We start from the raw sequence: 23,437 nt of genomic DNA on the forward strand, positions 1-23,437 counted from the left end.
TTTTTCCACGACTACTTCAGAGTGTCCGTAGGCTTGGGTACTTGCTGTAGAACTTGGCCTGAAGAGTTGGTCAAATTATCTGAAATGATAGTCAGGTTTTTAAAAAGCAGCCTCATATGACATGTTGATATCTTCTACCATTATAGTGGGAGATCTCACCAAGGCATTCTCCAACCAATAGTTACTTTCAAAAGGAGAAAAGAGAAAAGGTACGGGGAAAAAATCATGCCTGCCTTAAAGTACAGCAGCCTGGTATGTCAAAAGCAAAGGTTTTACTTATCATTCTGTATTTTGCAGAGGTACTTGAGGTCTTCAGTTGATTCAGAGAAGTTGGCAGAGTTATCTTTCCTGTACACCAGGGTATGTTCTTCACCTTTCCACAGGAGTCAGTAATGGAGGTGGCCTAAACATGCAATGTGTGTGCTGAGGACAGATATCTCACCCATGGGCTCTGCCTCCTGAGAGCGGAGATCCTGCTGTATCTGAGACATCATGATATGCAAACACTGGTGCTTACGGACACCAAAACCCACTAGTTTCCCCACCTTCCAAAGTGGGTGCTGTGGCCTGGGCCAGGGCGTACCCCCTGCATCCTCTTTACCTTGGCCCAGCTTGTCGCCAGCCCCAGTGCATGTTCCAGTGGGTGTAGGGAGGACCAGGCCACATGCTCTTTAGGGTCCCTTGTCTGGCCCACCTCCAATGCCAGCAAAATATCTCTTCAAGGAAAATTGATGAGATGACTAGTAAACTGCTGTTTGGTTTGGGTTGTGGTGCCCATTCTCCCTGTTACAAACTAATAGTGTGGCCTTGAGCAAGTGATAGAAATTCTTTTCTCATCAGCCAGTAGGTAGAGACAGCAGCTACTCCAGTTTCCTCACTGATACACTCTGAAATTAACATCCTCCACTGTCATGGTCATGATTCAGCCCTCACCAGCTCACAAGTGGTTAATTCTGTCTCCCCACCCCTAGTAGTATCCTTGCAGCCTCCTACCACAATGTCTTTCTAAACACAGATCTAGTACTTTCTGTTACTACAAGAACGCTGTGTTAATACTCCTTTAGTGGATTCTAGATTTTCGTGAAATAAAAATTGAACTGTTTAGTTTGGTCTCCAGATCCCCTGAACTTTCCCACTGTCCTCTACATGCCTTAGCATTCTTTCATTTTCTTTATCTCAGGACTTTGCAATTCTGCTCTTTCAGTCTGGAATGTTCTGTTCCACCCTTCCTGCTTGCTCTTTGCTTGACATGCACTTATTTACTTATTTATTTTTTTACATCTCAGCTAATACCTACCCTCAAGAAAGCACTGCATGGATACCCTTCACCCATGCTGATTAGGCTCCTTGTTATATTTCTTTATCAATTACTATGCTTTATTTCCTGGAAACAACTGTGTATATTTGCATTATGTTATTGATTGATATCTATTCTCACCTTTTACTAGTATGCACATAACTCAAAATCAAGGGCTTTGCATTTTTTGCTTTCTGCTTTCTTTAAAGATTTGTTTATTTTTAGCAGAAAGGCAGGCAGATATACAGAGAGAAGGAGAGACAGAAAGATCTTCCATCCACTGGTTCACTCCCTAAGTGGCTGCAATGGCCGAAGCCGAGCCAATCCAAAGCCAGGAGCTAGGAGCCAAGAGCTTCCTCCAGGTCTCTCACATGAGTGCAGGGGCCCCAAGGCATTGGGCCTTCCTTGACTGCTTTCCCAGGCCACAGGCAGGGAGCTGGATGGAAAGTGAAGCAGCTGGGACACAAACTGTTGCCCATATGGGATCCTGGTGCATTCAAGGAAAGGATTTAGCCACTAAACTGCAGCGCCAGGCCCTGCTTTCTGCTTTCTTTCCAGAGTGTAGCACAATGCCAGTTGCCCAGTACATATTTTTAGTAATATCCAGGGGAAGGTGAATACGAAGCAAGAAGGTATGAACTTACCCAATCCAGCCCAATCCATCCTCCCACATCTCACTGATTCCTTTACGCTCTGCCTTTAACTTCCATGGTCCTCCAGGTTTCTTGCATCCTATTCACCTGAACTATTTATCTTTATTCAGATGACACGCTGTTTGGGCTAGGATAAAAATCCTGCTGTTACACCCACTTAATGCTAGGAAGATGACTATACCCTTGATCTTAAACAGAATGCCAGGAAGTGATAGGACTTTGATTCTGGTATCACGATAAAATTGTATAATCTTTTCAGGAACAAGTGAGTAAGAAAACCGAAGACATTCAGTACACATGATACCTCTTTTCAAATACTTGAAACATTATCATCAAGATGATTATACTCATGCTCAACAAGTTTAAGGCACATGAGCAAAAGTGTAAGGTACAAGGAAGCAACTTTTTGGTTCAATGTAATGAGATTTTATGAAAAAAAAAAACACATAGTAGAGAAAGAATCTGGTTCCTCCACCCCACTGGAGGTGTTTAGGCCACAATTAGAAGACACTTAGAGATAGTTGCACCCTAGCATTTTTTTCATGTAGGGAAATGTCCCCATCAAGCCTGCATCTTTAAGGGACTGCCAGAACTCTAAAGCTAGAGGTTAACATTAAACAGTAGCTTCAATATTGAACTGAGTTGAGGTCCTTGGGTAGGCAGAAACCAGTTAAGACACATGACTTCTCAAAATATTTCCTCCTTCTTTTTTTCCTTTTTAATCTGCAGAGGAACTCAGTTTTCTTGCGAGGGGTACTCTGAGTTCAGAGACCTCAACACTCCTCCTTTGTTAAGATCTTGGCTCCATCTAGTGGTGCAGCTTGATGCTCTGCTCATGGTGAGTGTGGGGTTGGTATGAGGGTCTTCTGTGGCTAGAATAGATTCCTATGCTCCTTGACCTGAGTGAGAACCAGTTGAGTTGATGCTGCTACCCTTCCATTTTGCATCCTTATGACCATCTACATCGAGAAGGAAGGCACTTTAGAATCCATTCCTTCTTCATACTTCTCAAACTGTGTGTCATGTAGCCTGAAGGGTTCTACCTGTTTTTTAGCAGTCACTTCAGGGTATGAAGTAAGAAAGTTTGAGCCATTACTAAACTCTGCCATCCTCTCATCTTTGCTCTCTTGCAAAGTCTTCAACACTATATCAGCATTATGGTTTCTCTTTTGTGTGCTAGATTTTCCACCAAGACTTTGTGTGAAGAAAGGATAATGCTGTTATAATTAATGGGAAAGCAGTGGATGGATGTTGCGATGTATGGTTAAGTTGCCACTTGGGATGCCTATACTAGTATTCATGTCTTCAGATTTGACTTTCAACCCTGTTTCTGATCCTACTTCCTGCTAATGCACCCAGAGAGGCATCAGTTGATGGCCCAATAACTTGAGTCCTTTCCAATCATGTGTGAGACATGGATGGAGTTCTGGGCTCCTAACTTTGGTTGGGCCTAGCCCCAGCTGTTGTGAGGATAGATCTATCTTTCTCTGATATACTGTCATTCCAATGAGTAAGAATGATAAATAAACAAATAAATAAACTTTAGCAAATGATGATAAAGACTGATTTGTTTAAAAAATTTTTTTTTAATTGGAAAGTGAGAATTACAGAGAGACGGAAACACAAAGATCTTCCATCCACTGGTTCACTCCCCAAGTGGCCACAATGCCTGGAGTTGAGCTGATCCAAACCTAGGGGCCAGGAGCTTCCTCAATGCACATGGGTGCATTGTCTCAAGGCTTTGAGCCCTCCTTGACTGCTTTCGCAGACCACAAGCAGGGAGCTGCATGGAAAGCAGGGCTGCTGGGACACGAACTGGTGCCCATATGGGATCCTGGCTCAGGCAAGGCAAGGACTTTCACCTTTTTTTTTAGCCACTGGGCTACTTTGTTGCTCCCCGAAGAGTGATTTCTTTCATTTTGTTTCATTTTGGAATGAATCAAGACTGAATATTTCATTGACTTGCCCAAGTTTAAAAGCAGCTCTGCTAGAATCATAATTCATACTTCCTCATGGCTACACTGGGGCTCCATTTGTGAATTCAAAGCAGTGTAACCTTCACCCACAAACACTTGAGTTGTCATTCCAAAAGTTTCCCATCCATTTCCACTTTATATGTGGAAGAATATGGTTACAATGATTTCATAGCTTGCATTTTGTGTTGAGGCATCACTTACAGAACAGTTTGTTTTATAAACATGGAAGCTGGATCCTGGGGAAAGCAAATGTTGGGTTCAGGCTTCTGTAGCAAATGCCATAGACTGGGTGCCTTAAACAAACAACGTTGATTTTTCACATTCCTGAAGGATGAGAAGTCCAAGACCGACAAGGTGCCAGAGGAGGTGGTGTTTGATTTCCTGATTTGCAGTTAGCTGCCTTTGTGCCGTATCTTCGCAGGATAGAGAGAGGTCATCTCTCTTACATCTCATCTTGCAAGGGCACATTGATCATATTTGTTTAGGCTCCACTCTGGTGACTTAATTATCTCCTGCAGATGCTCTTTCAAATACCATCACACGTGAATTTGGAAGAGAGAGACATACAGAAGCATTCAGTGCATAGCAGCGAGGGATCTGTTAAAAGTGCACGATTCATGTGTCTGTAACCAACAAAAGGAAACACCTGCCTACTCCTTCTTCCCATCCTCCATGCTAAGTTTAGAGCTCTGTGCTTAAAAGAGTAACATTACAGGAACAGATGGAGAGCAAACACTTGAAGGGAAGGAAAATTTGGCCATTGTTTGGCACTTGCAGTTGCAAAGATTCTTTGGAATTGTTAAGTCAAGTGAAATAATAGCAAAGAAAGCTACTGGTGTAACTGCTTTCATGAAATACTTTCGTTATTTATCTGCTTGGTTGCCCCTCCACTAGATTGTAAGCTCAGAAGTTAGGTCTATCTTGTTTCTGTATTGCAATATCTAGCTCAGTTCTGGCACAAAGCACACATTTACTATATGATTGATTCATGAAAAAAAATTTCCTTGCCAATTGGCTTAATTTAAAAAGGGTAAGCTAATTATTTACAGTCTTTTTTTCATCACAGCAATTAGATAAATTAAAGCTAGGCTATGATGATGATAATGTCAAGAACCATAACGCCTATATAGTTGGCTTTCTGTCTCACCACAGAATAAATTGCACTAAAATCTTGTTATAATTTTATTGTAGCTAACAATTTAGGACATTTTGAGGCAGACATACCTAATACCCTGTGTGAGGCTTTCCTTTTCGACAAAAGAACACATGATCAGATCATAACCACATGTGATACTAATAGTTTCGGGAAGGAGTGAATAGTTATTCTAGGCCAATGCTCTATCATTTCTTATACTGATAATTAATGAGAATGAGGGAAAGATTTGATATTTAATAATAACAATTCAATGTACAAATCTCTTTGAACTGAATCCTGTTACCAGCCAAATGTAACTCAGATTTCCTGAAACAGTGTCCAAAATTCCAGTTTAATTTGTCATTAATCATGGATCTATTAAAATATACAGAGATGATAACAGGATTACAATGAATGATGAAGTAGAAATATATATTTGAATTATTCATTTATCAAGTGGTAATATTAAATTAATGATACTGAAGAGGGGTATGAAGTACCAAGTACTTGCAAATTGAGTAGAATTTCATTGTAATTCTCTAACTGCATAAGAAATAAGCCTATTTCACAGTTCTCTGGGGATCCCAGTAACATAAAGAGATCATGCAGAAATACTCTCTCATAATCAACCTAATTCTGAAAGGCAGATTTTGCTATTTCTCCATCTTAATCATACAGAATTAGGAATTAGATACAATTCAGAAAACCATCTCAGATTTTGAATTTAGATTTTGAATTTCATAGTATAGAAAAGTAAATGCTGAACCTGCTTTTTACCAATACTGGATAAATTAATGTAGCATGCAGGTCTTTTGTAGATGCAGGTGAGAAAATCTTAATCATATAGATACAGATCAGAAATCCCTGAGTTACACATATAAGTTGTTGATCTGTTTTGGGTTTAGTTTTCATATGGTGAGAGGTTTTATTCTTTTGTATTTGGATATACAGTTTTTCCAACTCCATTTGCAGAAGAGGTAGCTGTTTATCTGTTGCATGCTCCCAGTACCTTTGTAAAACATCAAATGGTGATAAAAATGTGCATTTGTTTGGGGCTTACTATTCTGTTCCTTTGGTCTATGTGATTTTTTATGAATTTCCTGTTGTTTTGCTTACTCTCACTTTGTAGAATTTTCCTTTTGCTAAAGATTACTAGACTTTATTGTGGTTCTGTTCAAATCTAAAGAGTGCTTTTTTTTATTAATAAAATTTATTTTGATATTCTTTACATACTTAGTTAGAGTAAGAAGGTACAAGGGCTACAGGAAAGTGGATAATACTAGTATGTTTTCCATATTGTTACCTTCATGTTTAAAAGGGGGGTATTAAGGGAGAAGGCCCACCCAATTTCCCACCCTCCCCAAGTCCCGGGTGTAGGGCATGCTCTGAGGTTCTTGCTCAAGTGGTTTTGATATTGCAACAGTTATGAATCGCTGTCAATCTTGCCACTCCAAGCACTATGAGGTCTTTGAAAAATCTACTGATTGACATAGTCCATCATAGCTGAGATGGTTGGTTGACCTGTTCTGTCTTCTCTCTTTTCTTCGTTAGGGTTCTGAGTCCAGCATTTAGATTAGGAAGATCTCCAAAGAAACTCCTTGTATGTGCTAACAAGTACAGGGCCAGGCACCGTCCATCGCTCCAATCAGCTGGTGGTTGTAATTGCTGGGTTGGTTCTGTTTTCACTCCCGACTTCCACTGGAACCAATGGGTGTTGCGGTCCAGCCTGGTTCTGCCCCGCACATATTTGGCCCTCACCTAAACCAGTGGGAGCTGCAGCCTAGTTGGAGCGACCCACAATAACCCCCACCAGGACCGCCCCTACCCTGGTTTGCCAGTAAGTGTAGCAGTAATCCAGTCTGTCCCACACCCCATTCCACCCCAGCCACTGTTTAGTTTTATGTCCTCCCGTGGAAGTGGTAACCCAAGAGGGATGAGCCCACTATTACCCTCCCAGGCCTCTCCCACTCCCAGATTCCAGTTACTGCTGCCCAAACAAACCTCGCCCACTTTAATTCTGTTTGCACCAGTAGGAATAATCCGCCGAGCCCGGCTTTTCCCTGATCTAGTCCACATGAGGCGCACAGGTGTGGTAGCTCTGCCTAGTCTGGTCTGCCCCCATCCCAGCCCATGCTCTCCTGCGGAAGTAGCTATCCTGCAAAGGAACCCTCCCTTATTCCCCTGCTGGCTCTGCCTACTTCCTTTCTTGTTCTCAGGCTGGTTGGACGCTGCGGTCCCCTCCAGTACAGGCAACCTCACCTCGGCATTCCATATTGTGCACTAGTCTTTGTTGCACCCTAACCTGGCTCGACCCACACTGGTGCCTGGATTTGCCAGTGGATGACGTGGACAGATTCAGCCTGGTCTTGCCCCCACGTCTGCCAAGTGTATGCCAGTGGGTAGCTTCCCATGGCCTTTTCTGGGCTGTTTCCTATCGTGTTTCTTGCACTGACCTGCCGGGTCTGTGTCCTGCCAGAGGAGTTGCCCAGGCTCCTCCATCAGAACCTCTCCCAATGCCAGGTTACACGCTTACCAGTGGGTCCATGTGCCAACCCTACTCAGTCCACCTCCTGTCATAGCAGGAACTGTGGCTTTTCCTGACTGGCCTTCCACCCAATCTGGTTGTTGCTGTTGGATGTTCCAGCCCAGCCATGGTTTGTCCATACCTACGTATGGCTCACACATGGCTCAGTAGGGGTTTGAGACCTTGCCTAGTCTATCACACATCTGCCCTGGTCCTCCAGAACACCAGGGGGAGTCGGGGTCCAGCCCGGTTTGGTGCATCCAATCCCAGTCCACACTTGTGCCAAGGGAGACTACAACTGTATCCAGATCAGAACGCAGCCCCCCTTCCAGGCCACGCGCCTCTTTGTGGGAACCTCAGCCCAGCTAGGGTTGTCCCCTTTGCTCCCCAACCGGGTCTGTTCCCAGCCATAGATCACTCGCATGCCAGTGGTTGCTCTGACTCAGCTTGGCACAGCTCCTCACCTGTCCCGACTTCTACCTTAGACACTGTGGCTTCGTGTCCCTGGCTCCTGCAGACCAGTAGGTACAAGAGCCTAGCTTGGCATGACCTTTGCTCCCTCCTGGTTTCTAGTTTTACTTGTGGGCTAAGGTTTGCTCATTCGTACCAGATCTACTCTGTTCCCTACCAGTTGACACATTAGCCAGCCGTTGGAGCTACTTTTGCAGGACAAGCCCCAAGCCCAGGCTTCTGCATGGACTGGTATTTGGTGCCCAGCATTATTAGTGATTACAACTTTTACAAAGAAAGAGTTACTGCCTGTTTCAGGTCCGAGAATCGCAATGGGTTCAACCTGGAGCTAATTAAGCAGCGACTGAAAGAACCATATCCCCAGAGCTCCCCAGAAGAGTGCTTTTTCTTATTTTTGTTTTTTAAAAGATTTATTTATTTATTGAAAGACAGGATTATAGCCAGAGATGGACTGATATAGATATGTCTTCTGTTGGCTGGGTCACTCTATAAATAGACCATCTTCAAGAGCCAGGAGCTTTCTCTGAGTCTCCTAAATAGGTAGCAGGAGCCCATATGCTTGAAGCATCTTTGCATGCCTTCCTGAATGCAGTAACAGGCACTTGGATTAAAAGTAGAACAGGTCCTGGTGCGGTGGCCTAGCAGCTGAAGTCCTCACCTTGAAGGCACTGGGATCCTGTAGGGGCACCGGTTCTAATCCCAGCAGCCCCACTTCTCATCCAGCTCCCTGCAGGTGGTCTGGGAAAGTAGTTGAGGATGACCCAAAGCCTTGGGACCCTGCACCTGTGTGGGAAACCTAGAAGAATTTTCTGGCTCCTGGCTTCGGATCAGCTGAGCTCCAGCCGTTGCGGTCACTTGGGAAGTGAATCATTGGATGCAAGATCTTTCTGTCTGTCCTCCTCTCTGTATATCTGACTTTGCAATAAAAGTAAATAAATAAACCTTAAAAGAAAAATAGAGCATCTAGGACTTGAACTAGTACTCATGTGGGTTTAACTTGCTAGACCACAGATATGACCCATGCTCCTTCCGTTTCTTTCTTTCGTTTTTTTAAGAGGTTTTTTTTTTTTTTTTTTTGATCAGAAAGTCAGTTACAGAGAGAAGGAGAGACAGAGAAAATTATCTTCCATCTGCTGGTTTATCTCCCAAGTGGACACAACAGTGGAGCTGAGCCAATCCAAAGCCAGGAGCCAGAAACCTTTTATGCGAGCGCAGGGGCCCAAGGCTCTGGACCATCCTCAACTGCTTTCCGAGGCCACAAGGAGGAAGCTGAAAAAGGAAATTGGCCAGGACATGAACCAGTGCCCACATGGGATTCCGGTGCATGCAAGGTGAGGACTTTAGCCACTAGGCTACTGCACCAGGCCTGCTCTTTCCATTTCTATGAAGAATGTCATTGATTTTCTAATAGATTGTGTTGCACCTCTAGGTCCTTTGGGTTGCCTAGACTGCTCCTTTCAATTCATGAACAGAAAATATTTCCAACTTTTCTGGTCCCACTCCATTTATTTCATCAGTGTTTCCTGTTCTTCATTGAGTTTTTTCATCCCCTTGGTTTATTCATATGCAGGTTTGGGGGAATAGTTATTGAAGTGGGATTGATTTCTTGATATTCTTTCAGTTAGTTCATTATTGGTGCATAGAAATGCTACTTATTTTTAAAATATTGTTCTTGTATGTTGCAAATTTAAGTAAATTTACTATGAATTTATTAGTTTATTGACTAAAATCTTTGGTGGAGTCTTTGGCCTTTCTGTATGTAAGATCATGCCCATTGCAAACAGGATTGAGTTTCTCCTTTTCAATTTGGACGCTCACTGTTTCTGTCTTTTTAAAAATATTTATTTATTTTTATTGGAAAGTCAGATATACAGAGAGCAGGAGAGACAGAGACGAAGCTCTTCTGTCCAATGGTTTATTCCTTAAGCAGCTGCAATGGCTGGAACTGAGCTGATCCAAAGCCAGGAGCCAGGAAATTCTTCCAGGTCTCCCACGCAGGAGCAGCGTCCCACAGGTCTGGACCGTCCTCGACTGCTTTCCCAGGCCTGAAACAGGGAGCTGGATGGGAAGTGGGGCTGCCAGGATTAGAATTGGCATCCATATCAGATCCTGGTGTTTTCAAGGAGAGGACTTTAGCTGCTAGGCCATTGCACCAAGCCATTCACTGCTTCTTTTTAAAGATATTTATTTACTTTTATTTGAAAGGCCAATTTACAGAGACAGAAGGGGAGAGAGAGAGAGACAGAGGGATCCTCCATCCACTGCTTCACTCTACAAATGACCTCAACAGCTGGCACTGGGCTGAGCCAAAGCCAAGATCCTGCCACCTCTTCCATACCTCTCACATGCGTGCAGGGGCCCAAGGATTTGGATATTTTCCCCGTTTTCCAGGGCATAAGCAGGGAGCAGCCAGGACTTTAATTGGCACCCATATTGGATGCCCATACCAGAGGCAAAGGCTTAAGCTACTAAACCACAGACCCAGCTCCGTTGTTTCTTTGGTTAATGTAATTGCTTTGCCCAGGACTCCCAGCACTATGTTGAGGAAGTGTGAAAAAAAAAAAATAGAACATCCAAATCTTAAAGAAGCGTCTGTATTCACGAGTTTGTTGCAGTACTACTTGTAATCTCCAAGATATGGATTGAATCTAGGTGTTTGCTGATGGATGATGGATAAAGAAGGTAGAGTATATCAACCCAAGAATGACCCTCATTCATTGAAAAGAACGAAATCTTGACATGCAACATCAATGAGTCTGTAGGATATTAGGTTAATAGAAATAGTTTTGATGCAGATAGACAAGTACTACATATTCTCACTTGTATATGAAAGTAAAAAGCTTATGTTATAGAGGTTCCTATTGAAATGCTAATTAACAAACTAGGAAGGAAGAGGATGAGGAAGGAGATAGGATAGTTAATGCGTACAAGGATGCAGTTGGATGAGAGGAATAATATTTAATGTTTGATAGCACAACAGAATAGCTATGGTTGACAAAAATTAGATGTGTAATTCAAAATAGCCAGTAAAAAGGATCTTGAATGTTCTCAATACAAGCGGAGATAAATACTTGAGTTACTAAATGTCAGTGTTACATTATCTGACCACTACATAGTGTATGCATGTGAAAAAATATTACACTGTATCCTGTAAGCATATGGTTATTATGTGTCAGTTAAAATGTAAGATAAACCTTTGAGTTGTGACTTTGCTTGATTTGTTTATATCTAGCACACTTCACAATTAAGGCCTAAGATACAAAGTCCAATTATTTATATTTACAAGTTTTTTAAGACAATGACAACTTGAAATCACATTCTCCTACATTTTTAGTTGGTCCATTGATTGAATCTCACTGAGATTTCAGAAAATTTCTACTGCTAAACTTTTGAGGTACCCCATCTTAAACACCAGGAACAGAGAGAGAGAGACAGAGAAACTCATGTCAACTCTTGGAAAGATGCTTTTTAAAATAAGATCTATGGGATTATTGTCCCCTTCTTAGCAACCTGTCCTAGATACTCTTTCAAGGACTCGGTGCATACTAGGAATATGGACCTCCCTGATTCACTCTTATTCTGCATTATACATAAAAGAAAGGTGTGCCTGGTGTGATAGCCTAGCAGCTAAAGTCTTTGCCTTGAACACGCTGCTCTGTGCTCCTGGCTTCAGTTCTGCTCAGCTCTGGCTGTTGTGGCTGCTTGGGGAGTGAACCATTGGATGGAAGATCTTCCTCTCTGTCTCTTCTCCTCTCTGTATATCTACCTTTCCAGTAAAAATAAATAAAACTTTATTTTTTTTAAGAAGCGCTATGGAATCAATCTTGGAATATATCATTAAACTTTCAGATTGTTCCTTCAATTTGTGGTGAAGATTTTGCATAATCTTTTAGCTGCTCATTCTATCTGATTCCCTTTTGGAAGCCAAATTACATAATGAACTCAGATACATTGTTACTTGGATTTTTTTTTCCTGACTGAGAGTTCCAAAGCGTACATCTCTGCTGGATATGGGTTATCAAGCTGAACAGCATCTATGAGTATCTAGGGGAAGTGCTGAATGCTGGTGGCTTGAGCTAAGGAAGGGCCGACCTTCCACAATGGCATCAAGAAGCCTTGTCTTGTGCTACAGTCTGTGGAGACACACAGGCTTGTGGAAAGCTGAAAAGAGGAAAGACAGAGATCAGATGAAAAGATGAGAGAGAGTTGTGCAAAATGAGGAGTGAGAGTGAAGAATTAAAATTACAACTTATAAAATATACTTATTTAGTTTGAGCAGTTTTTTAAAATTTAGTTTTAGGTTACTGTGAGAATCTTATTGCAAGTTCGTACTTCTTTGCAGTTTTGAATTTTTAAACATTGACCTCAGAGATAGTCTTGATCAAATTTGCAGAAAATGAAGTGTTAAAACTGCGTTCAGTATGTGAGCTAGAGTGTAAGTTCTTGATACTCCTTCCTAAATTATTCCTCCAATTCTAATGTTTTCTTTTTTAGCTAAGTCACTGTAGTTCACAAATAAAATTCAAAGAACATATTTCCTTCCTCCCTCCCTTTCTTTTCTTTCTTTCTTTTCTTTTCTCATGTTCTCTCCCTCTTTTTCTTTCTTTGAGCTTTTGTGAAAACATTTCAAGTTTATATGACAGTGAAGAACTTGTTCCTCCACCAAATACAAAGTTCAACAAGTGAAAAGAAAACTCCTAATTTAGTGGAGATACAGGCAAATGCTATAAACAATAATCAAATGAGAAGCTGACCATTTCACCTATACATCTTAATGAGATCACACATGATTGAAATTGTAGCAGTATAGCATTCTTTTGTTTCTAATTTTTAAAATTGGAAATGCAGATTTATAGAGAGGAGAGACAGAGAAAGATCTTCCGCTGGTCACTCCCCGAGAGGCCACAATGCTTGGAGCTGAGCCAATCTGAAACCAGGAGCCAAGAGTTTCTTCTGAGTCTCCCATTTGGGTGCAGGGTCCCAGGGCTTTGGGACGTCCTCTACTGCTTTCCCAGACCACAAGCAGGGAGCTGAATGGGAAGTGGAGTAGCTGGGACATGAACTGGAGCCCATGTGAGATCCTGGCATGTGCAAGGAGGATTTAGCCACTGAGCCACTGTACTGGGCTTGCAGTACACATTTTTTTTCTATTTTATTTTTGCTTTTATGGTATAATTCCATAGGCTCTGGGATTTCCCCTACCCTCTCTCCATATTTCCTCTCCCTAGCTTACTTCCCTCATATTATTACAGCAGTATAGTCCTTCATAAGCAGTCATAAGTCCATCATTCTGACATTGCTGGTACAGACAATGGCAGACAGTCCAATATCCTGTTGTCAGGGTATAGCCAACAGTTTTATTGACAGTCCATCTTTGATTTGTAAGTAGAGATTCCTATTGCATTGTATCTTCACAAGTGGATATGATAGTCTCTATTACACAGTTACTATACATTCCTTTAACTGAGAAGCCACACAACAACATCAACAGCAGGAATAAATATAAAACAAAAGATTTACAGTACTATGGAGTTAAGTAACATGCTACTGAATAACCAATGTGTTGATAAAGAAATGAAGAAAACACAAAAGCTTCTTGGAGAAAATGATGCTACTGTGTGATCTACAAGTCAGTGAAGAATTTAATAAGAGAAAAACTATTCTGAAGACATGAATATAAAACTCATGGGTAGCAAAAACAGTATTGAAAGGGTTATTGATCTTATAATTTGCAATAAGGTTGCCTTATATCAGAGTGAACATATGGTATCTGTCCTTTTGGGATTGACTTATTTCATTGAGCACAATGGTCTTTAGTTGGGACCATTTGGTTGCAAATTGAACAATTTCATTTTTTTCAATGGTTGAGTATCTTCCATAGTTTCTTTAACCACTCCTCTTTGGATGGGCATCTGGTTTGTTTCCATGTCTTTGCTATTATAGATTGTGCTGCTGTAAATATAGGATTACAGATGCCTTTCTCCTATGTGCAAAACTACCTTTTTAGCCTTTCTGATCCACATCACCATTTTTTTTTTGTTTTTGTATTTTTAAATTTTTAAAATGCTACCTCCCACATATAATGGAGAACATGCAGTATTTGTCTCTATGTGTCCAGCTAATTTCAGTCAGCACGTCCTCCAGTTGAAGTCATTTTGCTATAGATGGCACAGTTTTATTCTTTCTTATGACTGAATTGTATTTCATTGTGTATATATAGCATTTTTTTTTACCCTCTCATCTGATGGTGGACTCTTGGTTGGTGACCTATTTTCCTAGTTGTGATCACTGCTACTGTAAACATGGTGGTTTAGTTATCTTCTTACTGCAATATGCTATTGGTATGTATCCAGTAGCGGGATTGCTGGATCATTAGGCAAGTCTAGTGCCCGTTTTTTTTTTTAAAGATTTATTTTTATTATTTTTTCATTGGAAAGGTGGATATACAGAGAGGAGAGACAGAGAGGAAGAGCTTCCGTCCAATGATTCACTCCCCAAGTGAGCGCAACGGGCCGATACTATGCCAAGCCGAAGCCAGGAGCCTTTTCCAGGTCTCCCACGCGGATGCAGGGTCCCAAAGCTTTGGGCCGTCCTCGACTGCCTTCCCAGGCCACAGGCAGGGAGCTGGAAGGGAAGCGGGGCTGCTGGGATTAGAACCGGCGCCCATATGGGATCCCGGGCATGCAAGGCAAGGACCTTAACCACTGCGCCACCACGCTGGGCCCATAGTGCCCGTTTTTAAAGAACTATTCATGCTTTTTTTTTTAAAGAAAAAACAATATTTGCACTAATTTACACTCCCACCAGGAGTGTTTAAGTGCCTCCCTTTCTGCACACATCATTACTAGCACCTGTTACTCCCTGTAAAATGGATTTAGCCACTTTGATAAAGGTGAAGTGTGATCTCACACTGCTTGTGACTTGCATCTCATGATGGCTAATGATGTTCAAATATTTTCTGTGTATATGTTGGTCATTTGCAGTTTTAGTTTTGAGAATTGTGTATTGAGGTGTTACCCCCATTCCTCAAAGGGATTGGTTGTTTTCGTTATTGTTCTGAGTTTTTTTACCTGCCATTATTTTCTGCATATTAATCCTTTTCCAGATAGGTAGTTCACACAATTATTTTTCCATTACATTCCATTACGTTCCACTGGATGTCTCTTTACTCTATCGATCATTCCCTTTTCTATGTATTAGCTTCTGAGTTTGGTAGAATTCAGTTTGTTTAGTTTTTCCATTAGTTGCCTGTACTTTGAGGGTCCTTTGTCCAGGAAGTCATCATGTACACTACTGTAGATGCCAGCAGTTCTGCGGTGTAAATCATCGCATAACCTAGCAAGGTGACATTCTCACTATATATAATTAACACTCTATTGCTTTGAGACTAGAATGCATCTTTCTTTAATGTGGTCTTTCACAACCAACAGATCTCAGTGTCCTTATCTATAACACAAGAATGATAATACCTTCTTTTCAGGAATGAAAGGCAGGTTACACTGCAATGTGCATGGGGACTGTGAAATAATCTACGAATGCTGTGTAATCTCAAGTACATCTTCAAATATATACTGGCTTTGGGATGATCTACAATACAAATGGAAAATAAGTTTCAACATTAACTTCAGGAATTGGGAGTGGTTATCTCAGCACAGTGCTGAAAAGTCTTTTGGTGACACATCTTTGTACTATAGAAATAAACTCTGTGATCAATTAGTAATTTGTCTAGTGGCCATGGAATGGGTGGGTGGCAACATGTGTATCATATATTTACTATCCACAACTTAAATATATGCTTCAATGTCTAGCATGGAAATTTAAACCCCACTGGAACTGAAGTCTCATTTTACAGGAAGCACACACACACATATAATTTCAGAATTATTTTTTAACAGGCCAAAGATCCCAAGATCACAATTGCTGCAGATGTGTGTCTACAGAGCTCTTAATATGAATAGTTGACATGAACTATATCTAATAATAAAATTCTTCGAAATCAACAATGAGCTTTCTAAAATGTTCTGTGTGGTATTTTATTTATGATACCTATCATTAGTTAATCATAGCTGTTAGTATTCATTTGGTGAATCTATCTCAAGGGTAATATGTGACTCAAGTGCCATCCATTGTTTGTGAAAGGAAACACGTTGGTCACAGGTTTACTTTCTGTACCACAATACAGAGCTATCATATGTTATCAGTCACCTACTTTATTCTTGTAACCTTCTTAGCGATACTATGCTTGCCTCTCTGGAGTGAGATTCTGTGAAGAAAGGTCCTGTGAGATTATCTGAACGGTAAACTCTGGTTTTGTTGAACAGACTCTTAGGAAAGGAAATGCCAAGTGCTGAACCAGAGCGCATCATCCATGATTTACAAGGACTAGGCAAACTGTAGCCAGTGTTCCTCCTTGGTGGTGATAGGCTGGAAGAGCACTGTGACATGCTCATCTCTTTCATGATAGCTCATGAAGATAGGATGTTCTTTCTGCTTCACATTTTGTATATTTTCTATTTTAACCTTTTATTCATGCTATCTCACTATCACCACAATCAATATGTTTTGTAATTTACGTACCATTATTACCATGAGTATATGCTATGCATCTGTTTCTATCCTGCTAGGCTTACTGCCAAGTGAACTCATGGTGAGATTTCTATATTTTTAGGACCCTATCACACAACAACAAAGTCATTAGAAGCTGCTTAGAAACAAATACAGTTCCGTCACTGGCAACTTTGCGAAGATAAAAGCTCTGCCTGAGTAATCCTCTTCTGAGACGCTCACCCTAAGAATTTGCTTCATTAGAAGTACATTAGTTTGAACTTCTTGAGTTCTCTCCCTTTAATGCCTAACTTATTTCCCACCTTTGCATTTCCTATTCTGAGCTCATTAAGACATATGTTACATAATGCCCAGCACAACACAGGGCACATCCAGTAAGTTTTTATGAATGAGAAATCAAAACAAAAAACATCTCTTAAGAAAAGTGTGTTGCATACATAGGCATGGTGCAAAGGTTGGGGTATAACAATAAACCTGCCTTCAGCGAGCTTACAGTCTGATGGGGGAAAACACCTGAGAACTCATAGGATGTAACTGAATGGATGACTATTGAAAAGAAAAAATAGAGTCATACAAAAAGCTTTGCCAGGATCACGCGTGGTATCCTAGTGGCTAAAGTCCTCACCTTGCATGCACCAGGATCCCATATGGGGCACTGGTTCTAATCCCGGCGGCCCTGCTTCCCATCTAGCTCCCTGCTTATGGCCTGGAAAGCAGTCAAAGACAGCCCAAAGCCTTGGGACCCTGCACCTACATGGGAGACCCGGAAGAGGCTCTGGGCTCCTGGCTTCAGATCAGCTCGGCTGCAGCCATTGCAGATGCTTGAGGAGTGAATCATTGGCTAGAAAATCATCCTCTCTGTCTCCTCCTCTCTGTATGTCTAATTTTCCAGTAAAAAATAAAATAAATCTTTAAAAAAAAGCCCTGTCAGGTCTCTTGGGACTCAACAATAAGTGTCTCTTTCTCAATTTAGAGCAAGACTGGCAAATGGAAGCACTTGCAAGGATAGGTGGGTCATATCAAGTAGGACAATAGAGAAGAGGAGGAGTGGAGCTGGTAGTGACTTGGAGGGTCCAGGTTTCTTCTTTTGGGCATAGAACATGCCCTGCCTTTGCCAACTATACTATGCAGACCAGAATGCTAATCTGGTACTGTGAGATCCAATTTTTCCCTAGGAAGCAAGCAGTTTGGAGCTGTATTTAAAATCTCCTCATTTTTTCTATGTTGACAACTATTTAAGTATCAAAGCCCCTCAATCAAAATTGCTGGGGAAGAGTTGTTGCCTGCAGCTGATGGGAAAATAGGTTAACCTCTGAGAGAAGTCAGAGGTGCTGGGTCCTAGGGAGGTGTGGATGGGAGTCAGGTGGAAAAGCCTCTTGAGGAGTTCTCTCGAATTTTGCCTGATGGGCAACGCTCTCCTTTATAAACACTAACCAAGGTCAGATTAGCAAGTCAGCACTGAAACTGTATCCACACCAGCCTCCCAAATTGTTGGGAGCAAAGAGAGAAGTGGCCGGAGGGAAAAAAACATCCAGAGGACAAGGAGGACTCCCCCTTCAACCCACTGGCAGGCTTAGGGCATATTTGATAAGGTGAAGGGAAATTGCAAAATTAGAACTGGCAACTTATACAGAGAGGCCCAGCGCAAGGCTGTGGGCCTGAGGCGGGCTGAGAACGTTGAGGAATTGTGGGGGAAAGAGGATTTGGCAGCCTGACTTCCTGTGGCTGTATCCAAGGCTAATTAGTTTGCAGTGTTCTGTGTGTGTCTGAATGGAAATGATCCTGGGACTGAGAGGCACGGGGGAGAGGAAATCAAAACCACATGCACAAAGAAGGAAGGGGAAGGGATTGGTGGGAGAGGAAGGCGAGGGGGTGGGGCTCTGTCCTTTGGCTACATTTTCTTTTTTCTGGAGAAGGCTCTCATCATTCCATTTCATGACCAGTAAATCACCACCACAGCCCCGTCCATCCCATCTCACATCTGCTGCAGAACTCATTAAACATCAAAAGACGGGCCCATCAGTTCTGCTTAGTTAGAAGTCTGACTTACTAGAAGTCTAACCAGGGAGGAGTTTGCATGTTTTTAATAATAGCTTAAGGAACTTCTTAGCACCCCATAAATTACTTAATGCAGCAAACTCCTCCTGTAGTCCAGCCGGCATCTCAAAGATGCTGAACCAATCCAGACCTGCCCCCATGGCGATGGCTTTTTGGTGGTCACATTCCAAAAGACCACAGGGTGTTAGCTAGTGCTTTAATTCATAATTCTGAGTTTGCTTTTAAAAAAAATATATGAGTTGCTTTGTTTTGTATATCCTTCTGGAATGTGCAACTCAGAATTCCTTTGTCTTTGAGTTTCTCACTGTCTAAAGAGGCAACCTGGTAGAACTGTTAGAGGAATGTGTGGTGGAGGCCTGTTGCCAGAGACCTCAGACCAATAAGGCATGGTTTGACAGAAATGGAGTAAACACCAGAGACAATTAGATCAATAAAATCAGATGTCCCAATCTTGAGAGTACACGCTTGGCAGATATATTAAACAATAAGTATTTACTGCATACCTATAGTGGGCTAGGTATGAAACACATAAAAATAAATTCTGATGTTTTACACTTCTCTTAAAAATCCCACAGTATTTTGAGCACACGTGTCAAGGTTTAGGAAAAAAATAAAAGAACAAATGAAAATGAGAGGATGACATTTTCTCTGTTAGAGTTCCATAGGAGCTCCTGGGGTGCTGGGTGCAGCTCAGTGTTAGTATCTGAGGTCACTGTCCACTCCCCATGAGGGACACAATCTGGGTAGACGCCTCTGTGCTCAAGAAAGGCTTCAGGAAGGCCCGATCTGGGAATCACGGTGTCTCTCAGAAAACTCAGTTTCAAAATCTTTACCCATGCCTCCCGACCACATTTTAATTTTTGGCCATTTGATATGGCCACAGAAGATTCCTAGCACTTGTCTAAGTAATATTGCCTCTACACAACAGACTATCTGGCATGCCACTAATATTGAGACAGAGATTGCTAAAGGAGATTCCCCACTTGGGGTCACTGGGACACCTGGCATCTGGCTGACCCTGTGGTCCCAGGCTGTGGTGACTCCTGCCTCCTCCCTGAAGAACACAGGCCTCCTAGATTCAGGGTTATTGCAGGCAACGAGGACCTTAACACAGGGAAGGCAAGTCTGGCCCCTCTACCACCTCTTCCTGAACATGGAGGGAAAGTTCAGCTTGGACTGATCCCTGAGGCATTCTTCAGGACCCTACGTGCTTGGAACTGGAGTTATCTAATACTGTCAATCCAAAAAAATATGTATGTGATTACCCCAGAGATGATCTCTACCATATCAGTGATTGGGTTACTTGTGTATGTAATTTAAAAATACGGTGCCTCGATTGGAGAATTTGTTGATAAACTCAACGAGCAAAAATTTGAAGCAGGCTTCCATCAAAGAAATCCAGAATGCAATTGAATTGGAGACGGCACAGCAGGCTCCAATTCAGAAACGCCACTACCTTTATGATGTCCGGAGGAATAAAATTGCTATGGCTTTGGAGGGGAATGGGAATGGCTCCACAGAGTATACAAGGAGGTGATGATAGCTGGACTATCATGTCTCTGCAGAATAGAAAGCAGCAAAAGAAAGAAGAGCACATGATCAACTGGGTAGAGAGGTGTGTGGCAGAGCATCTTCACACAGTAGGAGGACGAGACAATTACCAAGAGCATGGCAGATCTAAAGCTGCTAGCCAGACTCAGCCAGTTCTGTAACATGCCTTTCCGGGCTGAGACAGAGAGCTGACTCACTAGGCACACACTGAATGCGACTGTTGCTCTCTACTGAAATCACACCTTATCTTTCCTGGAGATGAAATTTGAGTTTCATAAAATGAGAGATCCTTTGGCCAGTTGTACATTTCTCATCCTTTGGTCTCTGTATTCCAAGTTGACCATAATCAAGCTCAATGATTTTGTTAAAATATGCTACCTAACCAAAGATGACCAAGTTATATTCTGAATGTATAATTCATTCCACAATGCTGTAATAAGGTGACAACTGAAATATTTCCAAAAATCACTAGAGAAGAATATTGAGCTATCCACTGGGTAATGTGGTACACGTTATTCCAAGAACTGAGCCACAATGACAGAGACTTATACCACAATCCTTCACTCCCACGTCGAGAGACAAAGTCTATCATGGGAAGAGAAATGAATGCAGAATGCAGAAGGTTCCATGAGGAGGTACTCGACTCAGACAATGGAAGGCTCTTTCAGCAAGGACAGTGTACTCTGAGGCTTAAAGAAGCCACTCGCCAGAAGTAGAAAATGGGAATGTTCTGGACAAACTGATGGTGTGGCTGTTTGCAATTATCTGTCTCCCAAAGCCTCATGTGACCCCACCATCATTGTATTCACCAGATAATTAATGAGCAACCATCACGCGCAAAAAAAACTGTGACGTGACATAGATTCAAAGATTAGTTATCTTTAAATGAAGCAAAATTTAGGAGTGTTTAGATGCATGCACAGGTATTGGATAGATAAATGATAGGTAGATAGATAGATAGATAGATAGATAGATACAGATGATAGTAATACCCAGTCTGAAGTTGACTTTTGTAAGATTCCACCATATTGAACGGGCTTAATTTCATTGCATAAGGAGGTTGGAAGGGAAACAATCCTTAATCCACTCATACACCCATAACAGGGTAGATGACTGGTGCACAGGATGTGCTACTTGAACAAAGGCAAAGAAAGGAAAAGAGGAACAGATCAGGGGTGATGTTTACAAGAAAACAGATGAACTGGTCAAACTGAGATCAAAAGAGAACGACATTGTTTTCAACACCTGAACCACATAAACCTATCAGTCTTGGCAGAAAATGCTGACTTCTAAGGCAATGATCTCCATGAAGAATTAGAGGCTTGGTTGAGGGCATCAGGGGCATACCATTACAATACACATTGAAAGGCAACTGGGAGGGAACCCTCACTGTACAGTAGAATGATCTGTGAGGTTCTGTCCCCGCTTCAAACTTTCCTATGTGCTTGATATTTGGAACTCCAGCTCCATAGGAGTTAGCATGGTGTAGAGACCAAAATCAGCACTACAGTGACTTTCCTGCCACCCTTACTTTCCACCCTGAGATGCTACTTCTCACAAAACTTATCCTTAGACTCTGCTCAAGTATTCTGTCCTCCAACAAGCCTTCCTTAATTTCACAGACTATGATGGGGACCCGTCTGAACCAGTGTTGTATACTCACCACAGGGTATTGAAACTCTTAGTCTGTGGAACTCTTCATAGTCCTACAGTTTAGTTCAGAGACTATTAGTAGTATTTCATGAAGTTTGTTGAGTAACTAAATGAATGAATGGGTTGTGTACATATCACCAGATTACCCCAACAATGACACTTGAGATCCAGACATGGAACATTCAATCCCTAGACTTCGTGGATACCTGTGGAACAAATCTAAGCACTCTCCTGTCCAGAAGTAGTCTGTTGTTCCAAGCATTATTTTGTGCCGGTCTTTTCAATGTATTGACTCACCTACACTACAGTCCCACTACTCAATCAACTGTGAATCAAAGTGTAAATGTAATTGAAGTCTACCATGAGGAGAATTTAAGTAAGGAGGGCCTGCCTCCCCAGTAACCCAAGGAGGATTCAATCAGCTGAAAGGCTTAAAAGTTGGGTGTTAGGTGAGGTGGGAGATTTATCTGCAAAAGAAATTGTGCTGGTGGATGGCAGCTCTCTCACGTGCTCAAGGATGCCAGCCTGCCTTCACACTTGCCTAGCCAGCCACCACCATTATGTGAGCCAGTTTGTTGCAATAAATCTCTTCAGGTAGATGTCCCAGTTATTCTGCTTCTTTAATTGGATTCTGATTGTGTGCTATAAACTCAAAGTGTCTGAGAGAAATTGAACTAGAGAGAGATATCTTCCATCCACTGGTTCACTCTTCAGATGGCTGCAATGACGACAGTCAGGGCAAGAGCTTTAGCTCAAGTCTCCCACAGATTTGGCAGAGGCCCAAATACTTGGGCCATCTTCTTTTTTCTTTTTAAGATTTATTTATTTTTATTGGAATGGCAGATATACAGAAAGAAGGATAGACAGAGAGAAAGATGTTTTGTCCAATGATTCACTCCCCAAGCAGCTGCAATGGCCACAGCTGAGCTGATCCAAAGCCAGGAGCCAAGAGGAGCTTCTTCCGGGTCTCCTGTAGGGTACAGGATTCCAAAGCTTTCAGCCATCCTTGAATGCCTTAACAGGCCACAAGCAGGGAGCTGGATGGGAAGCAGGGCCACCGGATTTAGAACTGGTGCCCAGATAGGATCCCAGCGTGTTCAAGGCAAGGACTTTAGCCACTAGGCTACCACGCTGGGGCCCTGGATCATCTTGCAAAATTTTTCCCAGGCCATTAGCAGAGAGCTAGATCATAAGCAGAGTAGCTGATACATGAAACAATACTCATGTTGGCCACTTGCACTGCAGGTGGTAGCTTTAGCCACTATGTCACAATTCCAGCCCCCAAATTCCACAGCCTTACATCAGGTTTACTCTTCTCATCATTACTGACATACTCTACAAAGTATCTCTCCTAACAGTCCAGTTTGATCTGTCTAAAATGCACGTATCTAACTCACCCTCCCAATTGTTTCTGCAGCTGTGGTGGAGAACAGGTCTTCTCAGCAGTTATAGTTGTTATCAGACCAGGCTCTCTTGCTATCTTGTAACAAACAGCTTTAAAACAGTAGGACTACCTGTAACTGGTAACAGAATTTCTTCTGCACACAGTTACAA

The 23,437-nt window shown here is 42.0% G+C and overlaps 1 pseudogene; it reads left to right on the top strand.

The window, feature by feature from the left end:
- The first annotated feature begins 19,514 nt into the window (after positions 1-19,514).
- LOC121166482 lies at positions 19,515-20,422 on the top strand (annotated as a pseudogene).
- The last annotated feature ends 3,015 nt before the right edge of the window (positions 20,423-23,437 follow it).

This window comes from Ochotona curzoniae, unplaced genomic scaffold (assembly GCF_017591425.1).
Source record: "Ochotona curzoniae isolate NIBS_2020 unplaced genomic scaffold, NIBS_Ocur_1.0 patch142, whole genome shotgun sequence".
Lineage (NCBI taxonomy): Eukaryota > Metazoa > Chordata > Mammalia > Lagomorpha > Ochotonidae > Ochotona > Ochotona curzoniae.